The 25,791-nt window shown below is 42.0% G+C and overlaps 2 long non-coding RNA genes across 3 annotated transcripts; one reads left to right on the top strand and one right to left on the bottom strand.

Annotated features, from left to right (window-relative positions):
• Positions 1 to 670: 670 nt before the first annotated feature.
• On the top strand, positions 671 to 5,811 carry LOC125695570 (uncharacterized). The gene is made up of 3 exons (XR_007377997.1): positions 671 to 783; positions 4,554 to 4,615; positions 5,332 to 5,811. It is a non-coding gene; the product is annotated as an uncharacterized LOC125695570 (long non-coding RNA).
• On the bottom strand, positions 778 to 25,575 carry LOC125695565 (uncharacterized). 2 transcript variants are annotated; one of them, XR_007377991.1, is made up of 4 exons: positions 25,457 to 25,575; positions 19,976 to 20,128; positions 13,814 to 14,869; positions 778 to 3,602 (listed from the first exon to the last, which is right to left on the bottom strand). It is a non-coding gene; the product is annotated as an uncharacterized LOC125695565 (long non-coding RNA). The 2 variants fall into 2 exon arrangements; XR_007377990.1 differs by lacking the exon at positions 19,976 to 20,128.
• Positions 25,576 to 25,791: the final 216 nt, after the last annotated feature.

The following is a 25,791-nucleotide window of genomic DNA, read 5'->3' as shown; positions in this document are numbered from 1 at the left end:
AAGAAAAGAGCAGATGTTGCACTGAGTGTCACAGCTTAGTGATACAGTAGGGATGGGATGATTGCCAGACTAGATGATCTTAGTGGTCTTTCCAACCTTAATGATGCTATGATTCTTTCTCTCTGGTGTCCCATCAGTATCTTATTAGGCCAGCACACATGGGAAAGAGGCTCTGAAGAAATCCCACTGATCTCATGGCACAACTTATCATTTTGCAAGTAAATCCAGCCCTTGGGAACTGAGGGGACTTTCTTGAAAAACAGTTTCTTCCTACTTTGTTGTTTGGGACGTGCTGTATAAACTCTGGTAGAGGCTGCGTAACATGTTGGTAAAGAAACACAGAACTGACACTGTGCTCCAGCTTACATCAGTATTGCCATGCAGCAGAAAATACTTCCTCACCTCCAAAAAGGTTATTCACAGACATTCTGCTGGCCCAAGGAGAACATTCTTTGACATCTTTCATCTCTACCAGCAGCAAGGTTGTTGTGAAAATTACCTCAGCTGAAACAGTTTACAAGCAAGAGATTAGCTGGAAATAAGGTGACCTGGGAAGAATACCCCACCTCCAGGTTTTCTATGAGACTTCAAATCTGTGGCTGTAAGGGAGGCCCTAGTGGTGGGTGCAAACAGGAAAAGGTTCAGAAGACAAAGTTCATGTTTCTGTTAGCAGTATTGTACCAAATCATTCCCAAATGGCATAGACTGCTGAGGATTGCTTTTGTTCAGGCTGAGCTTGCTGTTTCCTTTTTGTGTCCCCAGGATGATGGGCTCATGTTGAAGGTGAGTGAAGGGTGGAACCTGTGGGGCTGTTTTCTCCTCCTTGCTATTCAGTGGGATCTAGTGCTTTGTAGGAGAGGTATTTCTGAAGAGCTGAGAGGAAGGTAAGGGCTACAAGTAATGTTCATATAGGCAAAGCAGTTCCCTTCCCCATCTCACAACGCTCAATGCAAATAGTTGTTGGCAAAATCTGCCTTTTGTGGTGAGAGAGCTAGAGGAAGGCTGGTGAGAATAAAAGTCATGGGGTTGTTGAACTGGAAAGAAGACAAAATCTTTTTTTAATGCTTGTGTTGCTGTTCTACTAATCATAACAAGAGAGAAGGCTAGAGGAAGCCTTATCTTTTGGTCACAAAAGAAATGACTAAAAGAGCCTCAAATAAGCCCAGAGCAAATCTCTTCTAGTAAGAGTTAGCATGGTAGAGAACAGTGCAAATTAAAGGATTCATAGGGTCTCTCATTCAGTCAGGAGCTAGCGTTCCCTGAGAGCCCAGAGCCTATCTGAATTAGCCTAACAAAGAATGTGCTGTTGGCATCTATCATCCACCTGTGTATGAGCCCAGGAGCTCAGACCACCAAGCAGGTAACAGAAAACCCTCAATTACAGGTGATCAGGGTTCTGCCCAGAGCTCCTACTAGTGGATGCATGATCAGTCTTCCTAAAACCAAGATCTATAGTTTAAAAAAAAAAAAAAAAGCTAGCTGCTTTAGCCCATTAATGATTTCATAAATGCACATGTCTGAGTAATGATTCCCTGTGTTATGCCTTCCTCCCACTTGTATTAAGCCATCATGCATGGCTAATCAAAACTTTGCATTAAGACCTCCTGGTTTACCCATTCTATGCTGAGAAATTGTGCTGGTGTTCAGCAAATCACTGACCCCTATCAAGTCCTTACAAGTACGAAATCATTCATTTTATTTATATAAGTCATCCCACAGGCTAGATTTATAGGGCAGACAAAGTAAGTGCACCTGTGCTGGTCCAGTGGTAATTTCATCGTGTTATGCCCAGGGGGAGTCTGCTTATGGGCAGCATTGAATGAGGTTTGGCTGGAATGACACAGCTGGCCAGCAAGAAGGGGTGAGCAGGAACAAGGCTCCAAATGAAATTGGCTTTTGTGGCTCTTCTATTTCTAATAACCTATATTAAAGAAAAAATAATAATCCTTTTTGAACAAGAGGGGGGAAAAAAGCACTCCTTGGCTGCATGAGGATTAACAAGGCAGTTTACTTTAATGGAAGGGAGGAAGCCTATTTTTGGAAAGCATGGTGGAGGAGATGACTGTTTTTTTTTCTTGCAGTTGTTTGCCTTGCCTCCCTGTTGCTCTTTTCTTCATTTCTCTAAAACAGACTCAGAAAGTGGTACAAATCATGTTATTTGGTAATAGGCCAGCCTGGTGAGGGGAGAAGTTTAGCGGCCTGTGAAGAGAATGAGCACAAATCCTGTGATTTGTTAATTGCTTCTGCGCGCGCAACTTTCAATGACTGTTTTAAATATTTACCTTCCTTATTCTCCAAGGATTTCTGTTTGTTACTTGTAAATCCTTCCTGAGTCCAAATCTGGGGGGGGAGGGGGTTTATAGGAGATAACACTCACAAGGAATGATTTATAGTCTTCAACTTTCCACTTGGAATCTGGAAAAGCATCTCAAGTTCTCCATCACAGCGTAGGAAAGAAATAGTTTTGTTTAAGTAAGAATCTTCACACAGCTTCACATCTTTGCATTACTTTGAGGACCATTAATTGAGACATTCTGCATAGGTCTTACACAGCACTGTGTCAGAGATTTTTGGGTCCCGTTGGACCCCTAGTAGAAATGCCTGGATAGGGTACTGTTACATGGAGATGTTTCTGTGTGGTGTGAATCATGAGAAAACATTCAAATATCACAACAATTCTTTGCTTTTCAGTGAAAGTACTTCAGCTTGATTAAATTGGAGTTGTAAATTAGTTACTCTTCTCTTTGTAAACTGCTTTGGTTATTTGTGGTGATATTTGATTGTCCTTGGTGTCCCACAGTGTTATCTGGGGATAGACGTTTTCATTTATCATTTGGGAAAGCATCATTTTAAAATGCCTATCATCCAGTCAGGAAGGATAAGCCTTCTGAGTGAAGACACCAATTATAAAATCTGTATACTGAATGCCTAAAGGTTACAACTTGCAAACAGCCAGATGATGAGAAAATATTGTGCAATGCTAGTCACTAATCATATCTGCTTAACAACGACATTTCCAGGAATCAAGATCAATTTGCCAATGATTCATGAACCATAGAAAGCATGAAATTTGTAACATAAGTTATTTGAAGTGAGTGTTTTGATCAGTTCAGTAAGTGTCAAGAGCTGCTTCTCACTAGTTGCAAGGGAGGAAGAAATCCAAGCCAGCTATGTTTTTCACATAACTCTTTTTTTTCCCAGTTAAATACTGACATCAAAAGTTTGTCAGACTAAGATGGAGTCTTTCTTCTTCAAAACTAAAACAAGTCAGTCTGTATCGTCTCTATCCATGTTATGTAAAACAAAATTCTGGCCCCACTGAAACCAGTTACAAAATTTCAATTCATTTAGTGTCATGTCAAAGGATGGATTTTTAATGACACTCTTTGGAGCAGTTATTTACCCGTTGTCCTGAGAGAGCATTTCAAAAGGATCTATTTAAGGTGCTCTTCTGTAAGAATTACCTTGAGGCGTGTGATACCTTACATAGTCCACTGTGTTTAAATACTTTTCTTCAATAGCTCATGTTTTTATTCAAGAGAGGAGATGGATAGGTCTCTTCTGCTGGCAATGCTTTCAGAGTGTGTCAGGGCAAAGGGAACCTAATTAGAGAGAAGAAAGAAAAATGTGGAAGTGACTGTTTGCAGAGAGCACTGTGGAGAGGAAGCTTCATCGTGCCTCTCTCCCATTACACATGCTGAGGCTGTATTCCTCTGACCATAAGATTAATGATGCCAAGCCAGACATTATACTCATGTCTCAAGGGTCACAAGCAAACTTCTTCTTTTATCATCTGTTTCTCATTTTACTGGCCACTAAGGTATTTACTTAGGAATTAATATATATCCAGGTTAAAGTAGATTAAACTGAAAACATGACACTGTTTACTGGATACATCTGCTCTCGTTAGTGTAACTTGTTGCTGTTGGCATGAAATAGTTTAATTAAAACAGCACCATAGGAATCGGAGCCTGGTCCCAGTGAGACTCCTCAGGCGGATATAAAGAACTGGTACACATCATGCAGGCTGTAGAGAGAAGCCAGGGCTCTCCTTCCCTGTCACCCCTTCAGATGGTCCCTCTTGGAAAGGAGAAAGAAGTGGAAGTGCTGAATTCCGTAAGACCTCCCTTTTGTATTTCCCCCCAGTTATACCCTATGTAGTTTGGTCCAGCTTGTATCATTAACACCTGTGAATGCTACGTATTTATTGGTGACTTAGTTGTGGGGTGCATTGGTTTGAGAGTTAGCTAAAGAAGGTAGAAGCCCTGGAATAATGATGCAGCAACCAGCTCCATAAGCACTGAAGTAGCACGTGTTTAATTCTGAAGCGTGGAGGCACCATCTTCCCTGTTGCCCTGGTGTCTCAAAGCAGTTTCCCAGTACTGGTGGTGCCTCAGAACTGAAATAGGTTCCAGAAAATCCAGTGATTCCCTTGGAAGTAATGAAAAAAGGGAACCAGCAGTTTCATTTGCTGCCTTTTCCCTGAGTTTTGAGGTGATACCTGGCAACTGCATTTAGAGATTGGTTTTTTTTTTTTTTTTTCAATTACGTAGGTTCGAAATTGGGCGCAGTTGGGAAATAGTGCTGACTTGTGAAAGACACAGAAATTTCCAAAGTAAATTATTAGTGCCTATTCTTACTTAAATATGTTAAAATCTGGTAGCCAGGGAGCTTCTTTAGGATTTTGAGCAGAGAGTCAGATTTCAGACATGTCTATCATAAGCAGCTTCTCTGTCTTTGGAAACAGATTTCCTATTTTCCAGAGATAATTCACCCCAGTACCTAAACATAAGCACCTGAATGCTTCTATTAGGCATCAGAGGCTCAGAGCTCTATGAGACAGTGGAGGAGGGAAAGGCTTAATCAGAGAGTGGCTGAAATAGAATCATAGCATCGTTAAGGTTGGAAACGACCAATAACATCATCTAGTCCAAACACTCAACACCACCTTACCCACTAAAGCACATCCCTCAGAGATGGCCTTGGCAATCACCCCTACAACATATTTTCTTGTTACAGTAATACTAAGCAATACTGATGTTCCACCTTAAAGCAAAGGTGACTCAGATTTCTGGTGGTGTGGGAGGCAGTAGGCGATCTGAGTCCCGCCACATCTGACTGCCAATGCAGTTTCTGTACCTTTCTCAGTTCTGTCTTGGTCTGGTCATTTGGTGAAATTGCCATGTTTTTGAGGAAAAGATGCCATCACTTCTGCTTTGGGAGAAAGTCAGCCACCTACTCCTCACATAGCAAGCAGAGTAGTGTGGTTAAGGCATTTGATAACAGAAGGCTTGTGCAATCTGAGACCCCTGCTGTCCATTCTTTCTGCAGCAGTGAGTGCAGTGAGAGCTTTCTGAAGCACTTCCAGGAAAATGCCCATCCTGCCAGGACTCGCCCGTCCCTGGTGTATGAGGACTGAGACCTATATGCACAGACTCTTTTCCCCATGGTACTGCACATCTGAGATGGAGAAACTTTCACATTTGTGGTGGCCAGGCAGCTTTTGAAGGACTTTTGGCTAGCTGGGCACGACAGTGCCTTAGGTGTTGACCTTGACAGAGCAGAAATATATCTCAATGGTGGTGGGCTATATGAAGAAGTGGGTTGCCAGTGCCTTCTTCCCATTTAAACAGGCAAAAGACAGAAAAAAGAGATGATGGTAGACAAATGGACCTCAGAATGGAGTCTCAGAGTAAACCACTAGACATCTAGAGGAAAAGTAAACAGCTCCTAATGGTCTCACAGTTTTGGAGGTCATAGGACTTGACTTTGCCTGTTTGAACCAAAGCATTGTTTTACTACTCTTTTTTTTTTTTTTTCCCCTAAGAGTCTTACTATTTTCCCCTTAGCTAGCTGCAAGGATAAGCTGCAATGTGGAGCCAGGAGCAGAACCTGGAATGAGGATGCACTTGTTTAGATGAACACAGTTTCCATGTATAAATGCAATAAAGGGAAAGCACTACATAAATTCACTTGCTGACTGTTTTGTTCCAGTGTCGTGGCCCAAGAACAATCACCCAAACTCATCCATGTGTGAAAATTGTAATATTGGAAAAGGCCTCTATGTTTGCTCTCCGTGGTATTTCTTTACAATGACATTCCTCTGTAAGTGGATACAGAAATAACTTCAGATTACAAATCAGAGCAGGCAGTTGTATTTGTTTAGTGGTGTAGCTGCACTGATTGGCATTCTCCCATTCAGGAGGGATGTTTTTAGCCAGCCAGAACAACAAATACCACTGCAAAAACTACATGGGTTACACTGAGAGCATTCAAATATAAAAGCATCTAGGTGTTTCAGGAGCCAAAATAGGACTATTTTTAAATGGCAGTGGTTAAGAATAGTTATTTATTGTTTGAACATAGCAGCACCTACTGGTTCCAGCTAGAAATCAAGACTTCATTATAATAGGTGTAAAATGTAGGAAAAAGAGGTTTCTTCCCCCCTTGGTGGTTTTACTTTGGGTAGGAGGCAGCAGGTAAAGTGTTTGGACAACTCCAAGAAAAGGAAGGAACAGGAGGGAATGGTAAGACTAGTCTAGCCATGGTATGCTAGCTGTTTCGTGTTGGGCAGGCTGAGGAGCCAGGAAGGTGGTGCTATCCCTAGGTAGCTTTCTGTAAAACAAAAGCTAAGCTATTTGGCTTGGCAGGTGCTCATTTTACATCCTACCTGAAGGAAACAGAATACCTTGGAAGTGTCTTTTTCCACCCAGCCCTACCAATCTGCAGAAGCTATGCAGAGAACTTATGAATTAGCGTTCCTCCTTTCCCTTCCCTAGCCTTGCTCCCCGAAATCCAGGCCTCTACTTCTGTGTCCATGCTACCAACTTTTGAGCAGATATCTGGACTGAAAGGCAAATAGAAAACATCTATGTTTTCTCCTGAATCTGTTTGCAAATCCTTCCTATTTTTCTTTTTTTTTGAAACTGGTGACCAGTCATCTTCCCTCCTCCTAGAGAATAACATAAAAAATTTCAGAGTAGGTTAATGTATTTTCTCATGGTAGAGAACTGAATTATCTACAAATCTTATGCTTTTTGCACAAATTTTAATTTTTTTCCATTATTCTCATGGAAAACTTTCTTGTCTTAGGGCTAAAAGCAAAGTCAAGAAAACATTTGTTTTTCTTTTTTTCCACCAATAGTTTAAATAGATAAGATCAAGAAGAGTTTTGCCTAGGCCAGGAATCATAGAAAACAAAGAATAGTTAAAATCTGAATTCAATTCCATTTCAAGATCTCTCTTTTAGAAGTATCTCTGCATAATGTCTCAGAAATGCCCAGGGAAGTTCTGTCATTTGTTTTCCATCTCAGAATGAAACGAAAAAAAGCAAAGAGCCTCACAAGAAAACTTGTTCTTAGACAAGATTTCCAGTTTCCTATGTTTTCATCCTCATGAGGCTTACATACAGCATCCAGATTTTTTTCTTTTTTAAACTGAAGCCAGAGTCAAAACCTGCTGAGGTTTTCCCCATCATTAATTAGAGCGTGCATGTGAAATTATTTGCTGTGAAGGTGTAGTGTTAAATTAAAATCAAATGCACCAAGAACAGCTCTCTCATGCTTTGGCAAGTGATGGAGTTGGTCCTTTGATGGGTAGTTCTCATTTTGTCACACTGCTTTCCTAAATGATCCAAAAGGATGCAAGTGAACTCTTTTGTTGTTATTTTTTTTTTCTTTTTTTTTTTTTTTTTTTTTTTGAAATAATGTTAATCCCAGTTTGGGGGAAAAAAAGTGCTAATTTTCTGTTTCTGCAGTGAATTCTGTTCACCCTGCACATACAGGAAAAGCCATGCAGCTTTTCTATTCTCCTGCAGAGAGAGGTGCCAGGTGAGAGCTGCTCTTATTTTCTCATGTTGCTGTCAGGATGCAGTGTGGCGTGGGGCATGACTGTTGGCCAGGCAGTGGTCTGTGTGTGCATGCTGGGCTCACACCCTAACACCATGGCCAGTCTTCTGTAGGCAGCAATAAGCATTTCTTGGCTGAAATGAGAGCCCCAGTGCTTTGTTCAGTTGAAATTTGCCATTCTTGCTTTAACCAAAAATGTATTTTACTTGCAGCAAATGCAAGCAGAGATTTATATCAGAGAGAAGATGCTCCAGAGATTAAACACCATGATCGTCTCTTGCTAGCCACCCCTATTTTGTTAATAAACTTAAGGTTTATTAACATACAACAGAATATCTTCAAAGTTATGGATGACAATTTGCTGTCTTGGTGATTGTTTTAATGCAACTTTGCAGCAAGTGTTTTTTCGTTGATTGCTTCTGAAGGCCAGGAAATCTTCTGAAGTAACAACATCCATTTGCTGTGAGTTGATGCTAAGATACTTCAAATTAAAAATAAGTAAGAATTTTAAGCACAGGAAAATCTTACAACTGTAACAACTTTCCAGCCCTCAACTTTTTAAAATTGCTATTGAATAGGATCAGATAAGGTTCCCTAAGTGTTAAGTCTGGAATAAGCAAAAACAAAATTTTGGAAGGCTGAATGATTTGTACTTTTAAAACCTGTGAATGTTATATAGGAAAAGCTTCCTGGCTTTCCTGTGTACTACTAACACCACCAGCCTCTAAAAATGGCAAAATAAATCCAATTCCTTGTGCGCAGTCTAAAAATGTCAAAGACTTATAGACTCAAATCACTTAGTGATTATTATTTTCTCTATAGTAATTAAAAAAAAAAAAATCAACAATAAATTAAAAATACCCCCAAAACAACAAACCCCAAACCACCAAGCTGTGAGCTAAATTCCCCTGAAACTGGCAGACGTTTGATCCCAGTGACACAAGTAAGCTTGGAATTGTATCAATTACTCTCCGTTAATACCTGAGGGCTTGCTGCTATGATGGTTAATAAGCCAAATCCTATGGTACCCTTTCCATTTGTGGGGAAGGTCAAGTGCAATTAAGGAGTGGAAGATCTGTGGTGGAAGCAGCTCAAATGCAATACAGGAATGTCTGTAAAACAGGGTCAGGTAGTTCAAACACTGCTGGATTTGATCAGAAGATGGGCTCTGCTCCATGCCATTCAGGCTGAGAGGTCTATGATAGCTTGCTCCACTTTGATCCCCTCTATACTCTGCACCTATAACTTATGGCTGCAGCTCAGCAAGGTGCACAGGGTGGTAAGCACATCTGGGGTCAAGCTAAAGCAAGTAAATGCAGAGGGAAGCCAAATGACCTCATAACTTTTTAAAATTTTGAGACAATCTTCTATAAGAGAAATTAGCAGGTATCTGGACAAACTGTTCTGATGCTCGATTACCCAGCCCTACTGCTGACATTATCTTTAGTTTCAGCGTAGATTCCATCATCCAGGGTGCACTGTGCACATCTGATTGAAGACATCTACTCCTCAACAGGATGAGGTCAAGTCATCTCTTGCTGCGACCCAGTCTTCTTGGGTCTCTTGGTCGACTTGGTCTCTTGCAAATGTTGTCATTTCTTCCTAAGCTTCTGTTAATAGATTCTCCCAGGCTTTATGACTCCCCTAACTTTCCAAGAGCTGTTACAAATTCAGATCAGTGACTCAGAAAGCTGGTCCACATGTTTGTTTAAGACAGCTGTGATCTCCATGTCCTGGCCTTCAGACATGCTTGGAGAGAAAATAACTATATAATCTCCTTTTCCTGGGACTCTCAGCAACCAGCTTTGGTTGTCTACAAGCCAACATCCAGCCTAAGCTTGTCAGACTTGCTCGCTCCTAACTCAGTAGTGGAGAGCAGAAAACACTAACAGAGGAGATTCCTAACATCCAAGGGTAGCACAACCCTCTGCGGATGCCTGTCTGTATCTGGTGATGAAAGAAAAAGTCCAATAGACTAAATATGTGGCTGACTGTTGAGTTTTCTTGTGGGCTGGAGAAAACTCCTGTCTTGACCTAGTGTTCCACATCCCGTAAGTTGCACCCAGAGGAGCTCTCTGGATTTGTTTCCCACTCAGTGAAAGAGACAGTCACCAGGTCATGACCCTTTCTTAGAGATTTCTTTCTCAGATATATTCTTACGTGAGTCACTGTGTCTTGAAAGCTATCTCAAGCAATAGTCACTTATATCTTAATGCCTTCCAGACTCATTTCATTTCTTCCCAAGCCATCCCTTGCTTCACTGCTATTTTTCTTTATTTCTTCTACAAACCCAGTTTGCTTCAGACCAGGCCTTCCCAGCCGGCTGAGACTTCCATACTTTCTTTTATGTTTTAATGCACACAGAAGCACATAGGTAAGTGTGAGTCTGAGAAGTTTATTTTAAGAGATAGCAGAAACCAGTGATCCCTGAAATGTTTAATATGAGCGGGGTATCGTTGCCCCGTAAATAAACACATTAAGCAGGCTGCGCTGTGTTGACAGAGGTTTCCCTCACCCATCCCAGCCTGTCATTGCAGGTTCTGAAGGAAGTTCTCCAGAGAAAGAGCTCTTTTGTTTCCTCCGGACTGTGTAGTTTGCATAATCTGGTTAAATACAAGGAATACACACATGCACAGAGGATTGTGGGGGAAAATGGCTGTGTGAGTAAAGGCTGAGCGTTGTGCCTAATCTGACAACAATATAATCAATCGCTTATTTGTGTACACTGGAACAACTTCTTGGGACTGCAGCCTATTCCTGTTTCCCAACAACGCTGTCATTAAAACAATGGGGGCTGTAATTAGTGTGATAAAAAAGGCATTATTTCTCCGGTTCTTCATCTGGCCCATGTGCAGAAGGAAGAGGTTTTCTTTATAATCTCTGGGACCAGAAGGCTCCTTCTCCCGCCGGCTCCACGGACACAAAAGATTTCTCCGCACCGGAGGCCACAGTGTGAGAGCCTTTGTCTGAACTGAAAGGGCGCAGCCCAGGCCTTCTGCCAGCACCGGCCGTGCATGAAAGCAGAGCCTTTATGTCCCCACGAGCTGCTGAACGGCACACAGGGCTGTAAAATCTGTCCTCTCCTATCACCTCAGCTGCCACCGTGCTGCTGCAGTGCCACCGGGCCCTTGAAAAAGGCAGAGTCTGTGCCCACACCCTTGCCAAGCTGGGGATGGAGAGCAGGCGATCTTGCTAGGCTCAGTAAGGAGGGTGGCTTAGGGATGACCTCTCAAACAGTCGATCCAACTATTTCTGTAGCTGGGCAGTTCTGTCCCAGCAAATTTTAGCTTTGATTCAGTTCAGTTTCTTGTAAAACCTGCTACTAGGGCAGATCACTTGTTTGCCATGAGCTTGCTGTCCGAGTGTGTTTTTCTTCTGGTCTTTGTGGAGAAATGCTTTAAATGAGGCACGTAGCTCATAGAAAATCTGAGGACACAGCCTACAGAGCCAAACTGCCAGCTAGGTGCAGTCAGCATCTCTCCACTGCCTTCAGCAGAGCTGCATTGACTGGCACCCCTGAAAATTTGGGCTGACTCCAGCAGGGGCAAATGGAACTGCAGTGGCCAGAGAGAAGAAGGCACGCCGGCAGCAAATATTTCCCTGCGATCTGATGTGAGTGGCTGCTGGGGGAACATTCACGTCCCCACTGATGAGAATGGCTAAAGCGTATCAATAAGTGCTGACATAACCAGTGCTGTTGTTAACACCCTCTTTTAGAACAATGTTTACCCCATTGCAAGCATAACTGATGTAAATTGAATGTGTCAGGCCGAGCAGAAGCCTACCCCCTCCCTGGAGCTGCTCGTCCCTCTTTTGACAATGTTCAAACAGCAAGCCTGCTCACGTGTGAGTGGAGGCTACCAAAAACATTGCATCAAAAAGCAGAAGCCATCCTGTTACAATCTGCAGCTTGTCAGGATTTGACAGTGTTGTGAAATATAAATGATCTCTGAGATAGCAACGCCTGCCGAAGTCACCGGTAAACAGCTCCCTCATTAAAGAGATGCTTTAGAAATGACAGCACCAAATTACACTAATATTTTGAAGAAGTGCTCTCCAGACAGAGATCCTAAAGCAAGATCTGCCATTCATTTGCCAAAAAGACTATTCTTTGCTAGCAGAGGCAATGTGGCCTTGCCTTTGAAAAAGAGACACTATTAAGCAGGATTTAATTGAGACAAAAATGGACCTCTTTGGGTGTAAGAAAAAGGATGATGAAAGGGGAGATAGATTTTTTTCTGATGCTCCTTTTTTTTTCTTCATAAAATCATCTGTAACCTTCTGTGACCCATAGATTGGCTTTGGTTCTAAGTTTGTTCAATGCCTAATTCAATATCCTTAGATATCCTTAGCCATGACAGTAACTCATAGGTTCTGACCCACAATACAATCTTGCTAATGGTTATAAATGCCTAGATCTGAAACTTGCTTGATCTGAAAGTATATTCTACTGTTCAGTGCCCTCTGTAACCTCTTTGGAGAACAAACTCAGAAGCAACTCTTGGGAAAGAACCCTGAGTCATCCTGCCTCTCTTTTTAGCATTTGGATTTTCCTTGGAGATTTTTTTTGGTTGGATTGTACCTTGCTTTTGCTTATCTTTGAGATCTGTTGAGATTAGAGACCAAGATAGACTGCCTGCAAATGAAATCATTAGAAATTTCACCTGCATTGTGCATGGAGTCAGATAGCAGGATAATACAGGCTGCTTGTATTTCTCAAGTGAGGAATCACTGAGATCAGCCTGTGTCAGAAAAACCACTCATAAGGACAGGCTATAGGCAGGGATAGAAAGCATTTCTAAAGATTTCCAAACTTCTCTGGGGGATGAAAATATTTGATGCTTGTCAGCAGGCTCTGTCTGAGCTTCTTTTATAGTAACATTAACCACTAGAGGATCAGTTTGCAGCAGGCTGTCTGCTCCTTCCCTTCAGCAAAGATCTGGGCTCTTCTTTAGCACAGCTCTCTTGTACCTGCCATTGTGCAGCAGAGAGACCCTCCACCCATCACCATCCATAACAGGAACTCAGCACAGGAAATTCTTCTGTGTGCTTAATGTGTCAGTGAAAGTTATTTCTACTACAGACAGGTCCCATCAGTCCTGGATGTCATGTTTTCATTACATTGTTCAGTTGCTCCTTTAGGAGACTTTTTTCATTTTCTGAAGATTTTTAGCACATCCATCCAGCAGCTGGTTAAGGCGATAATCTCTTCCTTTCCTCTTCTTTTTTTTTCCACTCAGAATCTCATATAGAGGCCCATATAGCTGGCTGCAGCCGTGTTAATATGCACAAAAAATGGCTATAACATCTACTGATGCATCTGAAGACAAATGTAGGCATTTGAAAACTTATGTGGTCACTCCTCCTTTTTTTTGCACTTTGAAGTTAGACTAGTTAAGTTAGAAGCAAAAACTTCAGATTAACTCTATCACCTAGATTTTACCTTTAATATCCTTACAATACGAATATCCCAAGTACCCCTGCTTTTGTCTTACAAGCATAGCATATATATGCTGAGAATAAGAGAAACACAGTACTATAGAGTAAAGGAAAATATTGTTTTGATACTAAGTCCACCAGATTCTAATATATAACAGTTTTATCCACTCTAACACAACATTTGGAAATATTTGGTTAATATAATGCCCGAGATTTTTGAAGAACTAATAATAGATTGCACTGACTGTATACAGAGTAGGCATTGTGTTAAATAGATCTCAATTTATGAAGAGTTTGGTCTCTGCCAAGCAGATGGTGAGATGGGAGCGTCTCCTTCGCAACAGTGGAGACTTGAGCAAATTTCTGATAGCTCATTTGGTTTGTTCCAAGATTTTTGTTGCTTTTGTCAGGTGGAAACAACACTTAATCCTTGCTGTGTTACAGAGTGCTGAGCAGTAAGAGTGCTCAGCTCCATGAGTCAGCTTCAAAGCCAGACATGCAAGGCTGCGAGAGGTGTCATCACCTACCGGTGCCAGCTGGGATAGCCTCACTTTGTCACAGGCTGAGAAGAAGGGCCCCACATCTTCTGCATTTTCCCATAGGCTTCAGATTTGAATTTCTTGCAGAGTGAACAATCTCTGAGTGTTTAGAAAATACTGAGATTGTATTAGACGCAGCCACAGAAAAGTACCATAAAAACTATTAGCTACATATGGCATAAGAACTTACTGCATTCCCAGAGCACATGGCTACTTGTATTGGTCTGTGTTCATCATTCCCCACACTCCCACCTTTGCGTGTTTTTAATAAGATTTTCTTTCTTACTTGGTTTGAAATTAGATGCAGAGGCCTGATACATTTAATCTGACAAGGAAGCCACAGCTGTCAAGAGCTGTAGTAAGGTGTGAATGAAAAGCTTATGCTGACAGAGGAATCCATACTCATAGCTCTGATTTACTTGGGCAGGTTCAACTGTAGTCTGCTGAAAACACTTAGACATTACACAAGAGCACAAGACACCATGATTCCTTGCCAGGTTGCTTTTCTTAACACTGTGTGATTGTTCTTTTCTTTCCTCTACATCTAAAGTGAGGGAAAGAACCTGATGTTCATTGTGATGCCCATTGAAAGTTTTGTTCAGCCAATGTAAAAGGTATAATTTGTAATGTCTTCCTCGCAATAGCTTCCTTAAATTACTTCACATTGATCAGTTCATGCTTTTAATGGGGATTTGGCTTGTTATAAAGTGGAAGTTACTTATTCTGGTAAGAAAAAGACAATAGCAGAGCAGCTGGCAAGAGATGGGCTGGAAAGTTATATATTTTCAACAGTGGTGTAGATCCCTCTTGAAACCACAAGGTCAAGAAGATGGAAGATGCAGTGCTGCTATGTCTGATGAAATTACGAATTCATGGAATCATAGAATAACCCAAGTTGCAAGGGACCATAAGGATCATTTGAGTCCAGCTCCAGGTTTGCCTTTCGATTCTGCATCACTGATCTTCTCATGGAGACTACACTTACAGGTGGCTGAGAGTCAGAGGGCTGCTAATGCTTCATGCAGCCTGGACCCAGGAAGATCTCTGAAAAAGGGAATGTGGGACATTCAGTAAGCACTTCATTGAAGCCTGGCTTGTTGAGAAATGGTTAAAAACTTCCCTGCAACTGCCCAGACTATAATCTTCAGCAACAGCACAAACGCTGGTATTCTGGTTGGCTTGTTACATCTGTGTAAAAGTAATACTGTGCATATTTTTTAAATATACAAATGCTGTTTATACACATAACAGAAAATAATAAATACATGTAAGGTTAATTCTACAGCAGACTTTTAGTACACCAGCAATTGAGTGCATAAAAATCTCACACTCATACTCCATAGTTGTTCCTCTAAAATAACATTATTTTTTCTACAAAGCCCAATTAAACCAACAAGAATTCCACCAAGAATAGAAAGTTCTCTGTCCTCAGACAGCTAATATATCTCACTTAGGCTTTTGAGAGCCCTAAAAGCAAAATTTAGTAGCTTGTTTTCAGCAACGCTTTTCTACAAGGAAGAAAAAGGAATAATTTATTTTTGATTCATAGGAAAAGTGACTATGCAAGGGATTGTGAGCTGCTATTTTGATGACTGTCTTTGTGGGATATATTATAGGCTCTAATTAAGTAAACCCTCTCACATGTCTATAAAGTGCACTTTTTGGCAGTGGAACAACCACTTGCCTATGAGTGGACTTGGATCAAGCCTGTAGCAAAGACAACTATGTGTGTAATAATTCTATCCAGAGTTCTAACAGTAAATGTCAGATAAGGCTTCATAGCATGTAACGTGTTAAAGGGAGGAATTTCAGAGGAATCCATACTTTTCTGTTTTGTTTAGTATGGTTTAATTCCCCTGCAGTAACTTAGCATGGAGCCAAGGAGCACAGAAGAGATGAGGAGTCCTGCTTGATGTGAATGTGATGGAGAGTGAGGGCAGGGCCCAGAGAAATGTCTCAGGGAAGCTACCCATAGTGAGACACTATTGGTGCAGTGATGGTCTAGTGGTGCAGTCCTCAGCTACTTCCTTCATTTGTTCCTTCCTTCCTTCCTACTTTCCTGCATTCCTAACCTCCTGCTTTCTTCCTTCCTTCCCTATCACAGAATCACAGAATCACAGAATCACCCAGGTTGGAAGGGACCCCAAGGATCATGTAGTTCCAACCCCCCTGCCTAGCAGGGCCACCAAACATACACATTCAGATCAGGTTGCCCAGGACCCCGTCCAACCTGGCCTTGAACACGTCCAAGGACGGGGCATCCACAACCTCCCTGGGCAGCCCGTTCCAGGGCCTAACCACTCTCCTAGTAAAGAACTTAACTTTCTCTCTCCCCTTTTCCCTTCCTCACTCTTTCCGTTCCTTCCCTTTCCCAGTGGACTATCTCCCATACCTTCCATGTAAATGTTCAGAAAACAGAAAAACAAAACAAAGAAATATCATGGTGTGTCACTGATTACTTGTCCAAAGTGCCACAGCTGTCTGGGATTTTGATGCATAATGAGACAAAAGTCCTGTAACCTTCCTTTAGCTTTTAGGTTTTGGTCAGGGCAACCTTGATGTTTAGCTGCATTGAAATAGTACATTTGGACTATCAGCATAAAGAAGATGCACTATACATGTCAAAACAAGTTCTTATGTAATACAGACCTCTGTGGTTTCACTTACTAGTAACACCCTTCATAAGTCATAACAAGGAATGAAGCAATCTCTGTGATATGGAAATTTCTTCTCAAGTGCATAAATTATGTCTTAATGCTTCAATTGCTTGAAAAGTGGGACAGTCCCACAGGTCACCATTTCTATTCCAGTGATAAGATTTGCAAATATTAACAATGATTTCTGTTTTATGGGGAGAATTATCTTTACAGGCATGAGGGGTTCAGTTTAGATGAACGGGGTGAGGGGAGTGGAGGAACCTTAATTGTATTAAATTAGCAAAATCAAGTAATGTTGAATGCTTTAGTTAAGGTATGTCAGCATCTCTTGCTGTTTAAAAGTGTGCAGTTCCTCATGAAGACTTCCCAGCCTCCAAAAGTACATGTGGCTTTGCTTTACCGTACTGAATTCTCCTTGTTTGAGCACTAAAAATGCATTCAGGCAGCCTCTTCAACTCATACAAATAACATACATTGAAATGGAAAGCAGCAAAATGATGAATATTGTGTAATTCTGTGTTAAATTACAAATAAATAAAACATCTGGGACCAGATGTTGCCGTTGAATTCCTGTATGGAAACGCCATTCCTTTCTGCAGTTTTGTGTGCAGACTTCTGAAAGCAGAGTTCAGCCCTTGATGTAATGAAACAGTGTTTTTAATGTAATATTAATGGAAGATGATTTCTCTATTAAAAAGAAGGCAAGGTGGTAGATGGAAAGATTAGCATATTTTATAAAAACAGCTGAGGGTGTCTCTACAACAACCTTTCATAACACTGATTTTTTAAAAAGGTTAAAGGGATGTAAAAACAACAGTGAAAGCAACTGGAAGAAACTTCTACAAAGTACCTGCAGTGAGAAAGGGAGCAGGCCCTGTAAGAAACAGCTCAAACATCGCTCGGGAGCTTCAAAAGATAAAAGACCAGTGATAATAAGTATATGAGGATAAAGTCATCTCAAAACGTCCAACTTTGGGTGGATTTGCCAAGCACGCAGCTCTCATTTTTTTCCTAGTTGTCAGCCTGCTGAATCTTTTCATCAGTGCAGAATTTAGCAATACCCTGGGGTAGTAACAGCAGCCTCCAGCCATTTATTCAGAGAAGAAATTCCCCTTCACAGAGGTATGCAATGCTTGTCTGCAGACAGCCTTGCAGGATTTGATCTTCAGCAGGATCTAGAAGATCCTTTCTCACCACGGCTGATTTCTCAGTGGAGTCAAGGACAGTGCACAGTAATGCTTGTGGCAGCAGGCGCTGCTTTGCGACCGCTTTGTCACCCAGCTGCCACCTCCTGCTCCCCTCTGCTTCACCTACAGGGGCTTGCCTGCTGTGTGCTCTTTCAGGGTGGGCAGAAAGCCTTTGAGAATGGGGTGGATAAATCTGGAAGCCTTTTTGATGCCAGTGTTTGTTTTGAAATGTCTTTTAGGCGTTAAGCTTTTAAGATACACATCTCCTTTTCCCAGAAGTGCCCTGGGGGTCACCACTGCAGCCTTGCTCCAGTGGAGTGCAGCACATCCAGGCTCAGCATGGGTGGTGGACTTCATGGATGACCTTTTCTACAAAAACTTTTAGCCAGAGCAGGCAACTCTGTGAAAGGAATTAAAGAGCCAGGCAGTAATTTACTGCTTTCTGCATATTTTTTTTTGAGCTAAGGAGTCCTTCTAGCTTTTGCCAATTCCTTTCCCCACAAGCCAGGATGGTGCCATGTTGAGGAGTAGCACTGACCCATGTCAGAGCTTCAGCCTTCATCCCTCTCCCCCCATGCTGAGTTTAGGGCAACCATTATATGGCATCTGTAAGCCAAAGGGCTTCTGTAGAACTACATTGGTGCAAAGGTCAATGCTGTCAGGTGTTCATCTTGCACCATCCAGCCCCTGGGCTGTGCCAGCAGCCCGGTACCCAGGGCTCCAGACCATCTGTGGCAATGGCAGCTCCAGGTATCTTGGGAACTCCCAAAATTCAAAATACAGGCTCAAGTGTACTAAACAGCATTGTGGAAGCAATAGTAGGTGTCTGGTCCTAGGCAGCTGTCAGCAGTCTGTGCCTTCAAAAAGGTGGTGAAGGAAAGATGCATAAATAGCATCTACCTTTGCTACAGGTTATTTATTGAACCAGAACACAAGCAACCCATGAGGGAGACTAGAGAGTATTTTATTTATTGGTGACAGAGAGAGAAAGACTAACTTTTTGTCAGTGTCCTTAAAGTTTTACAGCGCTATCCTCCTCCTACTTCTTATTCTTCTCTCTTCCTTGACCCCTACCAGCTTGTGCAAACTCAGTCTTATGCACAAAGTCATCTGTCTGCAAAGTGCTTAAAGCTGGATGTCCTTGGCCTGTGGTTCTTAACTTTTCTCTGACCCTGCCTATGGATGGCAGTTTCCCCTGATCAGGGTAATAAGCCTTCCCTTCCAAATGGCGTGGATAAATCTGGAAAACTGCTCTGTAGCAAAGCATAGGGCAGGCATTTGCTATTTGCTGACCCGCGTTTCCTTGAAATGGAGGAAGAGCTACTAGAGAAAAAACAACTGTTAACAGTGATTTGGTCGGCACTGTGTGGAATGACATCAGCAACAACTCAGCCAGATGGGACTGAGCACAGTGTCTGTGAAACTGTTCATAGCAGTAGTGAGCACCTTCAGACAGACGCTTTCCATTAGACTAAACACAGATATTCCTTTAAATGTGTGCAAGGAAATGGAGCTGGAGACTGAAGCCAACAGTTAAACACAGCTGTTCCTTTGCCTTGCTTTGGAAATTTCCTTCCTCCCTACCTCTCTCCCTCCAATTATTTTTCTTTTCCTGGCATGAGCTCAAACTGATGGAAGGAAAAATGCCTGAGAAATCCTATGTACGTCTTCTTCTGCATCTTGGGCTTTTCAGAGCAAGCCTGCAGTTTCCCTTCCAGTTTCACTCGTCCAAATGTTACCTAAGCTAAGTCCAAGTGTTAAAACTGGAAGGGAAAAATGGAGTATGCCACTCTTCAGGTGTAAAAAAATATTGTGCCTGAGCTTTTACAGGGCCTTTTTAAATGGTGTCTCTGAATAACACCTGCACTATACATTTTATATGTCAGTGTTCCAATTTATGATGTTTCCTTTGGCTATTGCTTTGTGCTATCCTGTTTTTCATATTTGACAAGAGCCCCTCCACCACATCTCTTGAGTTTTTGTACTTTGGGGTGTTAATAATGAACATGTTGTGCTTGTTGCAGTGCCCATGTCTGACAAGGATGAAGCTGGCTTTTAAAAAATCCTCATCTGAGCTGAGTGGAAAATGATGTTCTCACACCATGGGACCTTTTTTGGGGCTTCAGTATTTTCTCCTCCTATGCAGAAATAAAATTCATGATAGGTTTGTGATGGATCTCAGTGCAGCAGCATAATTTTGGTCTTTATCAGTTAGGTTGGGCTGTGTGCTCCGTCAGTCTTTATGGCTAGCAGTGATGTCTGCTCCTTCAGAAAGAATTAGCCGGTCAAAATGGAGTGAAAAATACCTTCTTAAATGGGTGGTGTGATGGCTGAGAACTATGGCCACACAGATGTGGGAACAGCAAGTGCCTGTCCTTGTGCTCATTTCTCTTTGGGTCTCTGTGCAAGGCTCTCCTGCAGCTCACAGGCATTTTCCAGCAGGACTCTCCAATGGGTTCCTGTCAAAAAGAGTTTGTGTCCCTGAATCAGCATTTTCTGACTGGAAAGAAGAAATCCCAATCATTTCTTCTCATGATAAATGGGTTGATCAAGAGTCCCTGGCAGAAAGACTTTGCCCATCACTTGTGATTCAGCATGGATCTAAAAAATATATGGCAGCCAATTGGCCTAATGGAAGATCTCCCAGCACTGCAGTGTGCAATAGAGTTAATCATTTTTAAACAACTGCATGTTTAAAAATACATGTTTCAATCATTTCCATCAGCCTCATGCGAACAGCACGCAGTTGTTCCAACACCATCAGAAAAAGAAGGTTGCATTATCAAAAACTTCAGCTATTTTTCCTGGCTAATCTAGAAAGAGAATCCCAAACTCACTGAAGTGCCCTGGGCAGAGATATAATGGCAGTTACAGGCTATTTCTTTGCTGGAAGCAAGTCTATAATAGCTTTTTAAGCATCATTCAGTCTGAATTATCTGCTCAAGACATGTATATAAATCATTCTGCATTACACAATGTTCTTTTCTTGCCCCCTTTCTTGAGTATTACTTCAGCAATGTAAGTTCTAGAAAAGAAGCAAATTTTATTTCCTTTAGTTACTCATCGCAGCTAGTGGGATGAACTGAGTTATGCCAGGAATTTTTGCCCAGTTTGTCATATTCAGAGGAGTGAAATTCTATCTAATTAAGTGGGAGAGGTGTTACAGAGAGAGGAGGCAGTAGCATACTTATTATTATTCATTGTTTCACTCCTGCTTGATTTTCTGTCATTTAACTAGCTGCATATGCTCTACACTGTTACAGCGTCTGAATGATCCATCAACTGAGAGAGGGTCATTTCCTAATGCTGGGGCTATCGACAAAAAGATTTTCACGACCTAAATTGATTCCAGCTCTAATTTTCAGTTATTTTATATAGGCAACCTATCAATGTTATCTTTTTGAGTGGGTATCTGTAGGATTAAATCTCATTCTGCCTGCTTGTGGTGTTCAACAGTCTCAGAGTTGCCTGGTTGGAGAGGAGATGGTCCTGCAAGATTCTGGTAATATCATGTCCAGCCCATTGTCTCTTCAGGGATGGCCAAGCACTTGGTGACATTGAGCAAGCAGCTTCATCTACCATTGTGCTCTTGCTGAGCTGGAGCAGGAGACATTTACATCCACATGAACATACACAGAGCTAATCATAAAATGACTTGCATTGGAAGGGATCTTAAAGATCATCTCATTCCAACCTTTCTGCTGTGCATTGGTTGCCCTCCATCAGATCAGGCTGCCCAGGGCCCCATCCAACCTGGCCTTAAATGCCTCCAGGGATGGGGCATCCACAGCTTTTCCGGGCAGCTGTGCCAGGGCCTTACCACCCTACACCAGCTTTGGTGTAGGGAAGTCTGCTCAATCTATTTCTAGCTGATCATGAAGTATGAAAAGGGATAGGTAGAGTAATTTTGGCAATGAGTGGTTAAAATGCAGCAATACTTGCAGCTTCTTTCTCTCTGAAACTGGCACCTGGTGGTAGGACCATGATATTCCCTATCAATTGCAGGACACAGCTTCTATATTTTAGCAGGAGTAACAAGGAGAATAAATTTTGTTGCATGCCTTTTGAGCTATGTACCTGACTATTAGCTAATTGGGACACAGCAGGCTAAATGGGTCGGTGTCCTACACAAAGGCTCAGGTGAACATAATGGGTCTGCAACCCCATCTCCACCCATCACCCCTTAGTGTGCTGATTTGAGAATTAACCTTTCTGCCTGAACTCAGTGTCCCTGAAGTGTGTCCAAGTGACATTTCTAGAGTGCAGATATCACTAAAGCTGCCCTGCAGTGTTAACATCAGCGGGACGTGCTCTTCAGTGATCTACCAGCACTATCACTGGAAGAACGTTCTGATCAGTGATTCACCCCTTTCTCTTAGAACTGAAAAGAAGTGTTTCCTGCTAGGAAGAAGACAAGTTTGTTTCCATAAATGGTTGAGCTGGTTTTCTGAAGCTGCCAACAAAACTACCAGGCAAACAGTGGACATGTTTACACGGTGCTGACACTCGCCTACTGGGACCACTGCTGTCTCCACCACCTCACTTCACAGAGGCCATAGACAGCTGTCAGATGATAACAGCTTTGGATAATTAGTGTCCTGAAGGGCTTGAACTGAGGGCTCAAGAATCAAAAGCTGTATTAGAGAATAACTATTCCCTCCTCACCCCTCGAGACCAGTTGTGTTTGTCAAGCTCAACAATATTATAAAAAGTAGGACTGAGAAAACCAATATTACAAACTAAATTGCACTTACTATGTCTTGAGCTTACATTTCATTAGAAATCCCTCCTTACTCAGGATACAGTCTTTTAAAGTCATTAACGTAAATCCTGAAGTCCTTTCTCAATTTTTACTCATACCTTGGATGCTTTCTCATTAACTTCAGTGGATGCCTCTTTGTCTGATTGAAAACTAAAAGGAAGCCTTGAGATTTGAACTAGTGGGAATTTTGCTTGAGTAAGCAGCAAGACATGGCCATGATAATAACTTTTTCTTTTTTTCTTTCCCCCCCCTTTTCCCCTACTGCTTTTCAGACAGCTCTGAAAGAGTAGGAGGAAAGCAGTCAGGACTCCCTGCCTTTTTGGTTTGTTTCTGAGGATTTGTAAAGTGTTTTTCTTTCAAATTTCTAAGCAGAAGGTCATTTCAACTGAAAAGCCATCATTTTTCACTTACTAAATGTCAATTAAAAATGTTAGAAGTTTCTTTTTCCTACTAAAAAAACATGAAGAAATCAAGATAATTACCAAAATGCCTAGGTCAGCAAAAATCCAGCCATTTATTGGATTGAAAAGGCCCCAAAGTTTGAACTGAATTTTGTCCTTTTTAATGTAAAAGTCTGGCTGTATCATCCCTCTGGAGACAGTGTGCAAACAGGACACACTGACAAATCTGTCTCTGATCATACAAGATAGTGCTGGATTAGGGGCTACTCCAGCTTGCCAGTCCCAGAGATCAGTGTATGTAAAGGATGCTGTCTCTCACCACAAACGTGAACTACTTAGATAACAGCAACTTCACTCTTTTCCTGACCTCCTAAAAAGGCTCTTCTTTTCAAGGCAAAAATGAGAGCAAGGGCAAAATTGTATTTCAGAACTTTCAGACAGAGCACAGCAGTTACCCCACCTTCATTAGTGGACAGTGATGGGTTGTACGGGGAAACCTCATTCTCAGAGGAAACTTTACTTTAATCTATTTTGAAATTGGCTTAGAAATTATTTTAAAAACTAATCATAGAATCATCATAAAATCATTAAGGTTTGAAGCCAAAACTACTGAGATGATCTCGTCCTATCAAATGTTGCTAAAGGTGACTTGGTCCTAGGCAATCTGCTCCAGGTGTCCTTGCTTGATCATGGAAACTGGGCCAGGTGACCTCCAAGAGGTCCAATTTCAGCCATTCTGTGATTCTGTGACTAAAACCGTGAGCAGATTTCTCTAAAACAAAATCAAGAACACATTGGAGGATGCAGCCTTCAGCTGGAGGGTGACAAAAAGCAGCTGCAGGACAGTAACAGCTTGAACTGCAGTAGACACTTTTGCAATTAGAATCTGAATGCACTTAGCATTTCCTGTCTTCACCTGTGGTTTTAACCTCAAACCTCCTTTGCTCTATTTAGTGCAGCTGTGCTGCTGTTTTATAGCTCCCTGCTCTGCCAGAGAAGTTCAGAAGAAGCCATGGCAGAAATGACTGAGGATGCTGAGAGTATGCCCATGCCAATCTCCACAAAAATGAGTCTTTTTTTTCATACACCACAATGTAATAATGGACACTGGCCCTTGCTCAGCCTCGTTTAATGACCCATAACTGAGTGAATAATTCATTCAGTGCCTGGAGATCTTGTGCGGAGACTTGTTTTACCACAGGGCCCTGGGGAATGAAAACAGCAATAAAGTTTCAGCTCTTAACCCATCCATTTACAAAGCCCAGTGATATTATTGCTTCCATGATCAATTTAAATGAACGTGTTGGAGTTTTACTAGCAGCCTCCTGTATTTCATGCCCCACTATGTATTTTTTCTTTCAGAGCATTTATAGCTTATACTCCTTGTGGGTTTGAAGGGAATAGGAAATTCCCAACTGCAAAGTCACACTTTTATTTAAAGCTTTAATTGTTTTAAAGAAGAGCCTTTCTGAAATTTAGCCCCTTTGGAGTTACTGGCGCTGTTTGTTATCCTGTAAACTCTTTTTAAGCTTTGGGACAGGTTAATGCTATTCAGCATTGGTGTAATTTTTCTTAGGCTGTGCTACCATGTTTATACGAGGATCTTCATTTTGCTTTGGCAGCACGGTTTCTTTTCTGCTTCTGCAAATTATAGAAAAAAAAAAAAGATAAAAAAAAAAAAAGATAAAAAAAAAAACCTTCCTAAGCTGGATTGCTTTGCAGCTGTGAAAACCTTTAATAACTTCAGTCGGATTACAACTACATCAAAGGTATTATATATCCCTGAGTAACATATTTACTGGGCTTTTCAACAGCTGTATAATTAGCTCTGAATGACTACTTTTTTCCTCCACATCTTTAAATATCCATCTTTCAAAATTCACAGAAATTCAGAGGATGGTTTTCCCTTTCACAGAAGGTGCAGCCTACCAGCTTTTTTTTTTCTTTTCTTTTTATGAACATTCTTTTTTCCCTTTTACAAAAGAAAAAATAAGAAAAATACGTTATCCCTCCATGTCCCTTGGTAACCAGAGGCAAAGTGTCAGCAACCCCCCGGCTCGCCGTGCCCCTCTGATTGATGGGAGTGACTCAGGCAGGGGACATGGGGACAGGGCCCTTTGTGGCATCCCCCAAGGAGGCAGCTATGAGGCAGCAGCTGTCCCCGGAGCCTCTCACAGCCCCTTGCACAATGGGAGGATGGCAGAAGGTGGGGAAAGCGCTCGTGCCTCCACAAGGAGGAATAAAAGCTCCATATGTCCAAGGCTTCAACAGATGCTCTTGTGGGGCCAGCTCCTTGATCGTTGCTCCCTAAAAAAGCACCTCCATCACCGGTGCTGACAGCCCCTATAGATGGGGATGTGCCCCCACCAGGGTCCCACCAATGCTTTTTGAGAGGAGCAGAGCTTGGGGCCAACTTGGACAGCACGTGGCCAAAGCCCCTCTTCCACAGTGACCCTACAGACATCCGCTGGGTCCCTCTTTGGAGCTTTTGTCATGTAATTACTTTTATTCTGGGACCAGGAGGGCAAATAGGCTTTAAAATCCTCCTTAGCTCTGCCTGAGTTTTCTTTTCCTATTTTTTTTCCCCTATGCTGAATAGCAGGAGGGAGTGCTGCAGTGCCTACCTGACTGGGAGGCTTGTTGGTTTATGCCTGCTGGTTTATGCTGTGCTGGTTCATCCCATGGCAGGATGGCAGAGGAAGGTGAAGGGAAGCTGCTACACAGCCTCTGTGGAAATGCTGATTTCTTCTTTTCACTTATTCTCAAGACCATAGGACTTTGAACTCAGTTTTTTCTTTGAAACAGCCTCCCAAGATGAACTCTGAACCCAGATTTGATGCTCCACACACGGTTTTGGCATGGCCCTGCACTGTGCTGCCTGAGTGGCACCGATGTGCAGTAAAGACCCAGCTGGCTGAGCACTTTCAGGACAAACAGAGAAGACAATTTACTATCTGAT

This window comes from Lagopus muta, chromosome 6 (genome assembly GCF_023343835.1).
Source record: "Lagopus muta isolate bLagMut1 chromosome 6, bLagMut1 primary, whole genome shotgun sequence".
NCBI classification, from domain to species: Eukaryota; Metazoa; Chordata; class Aves; order Galliformes; family Phasianidae; genus Lagopus; species Lagopus muta.
This window is presented reverse-complemented; position numbering and strand designations above follow the sequence as displayed.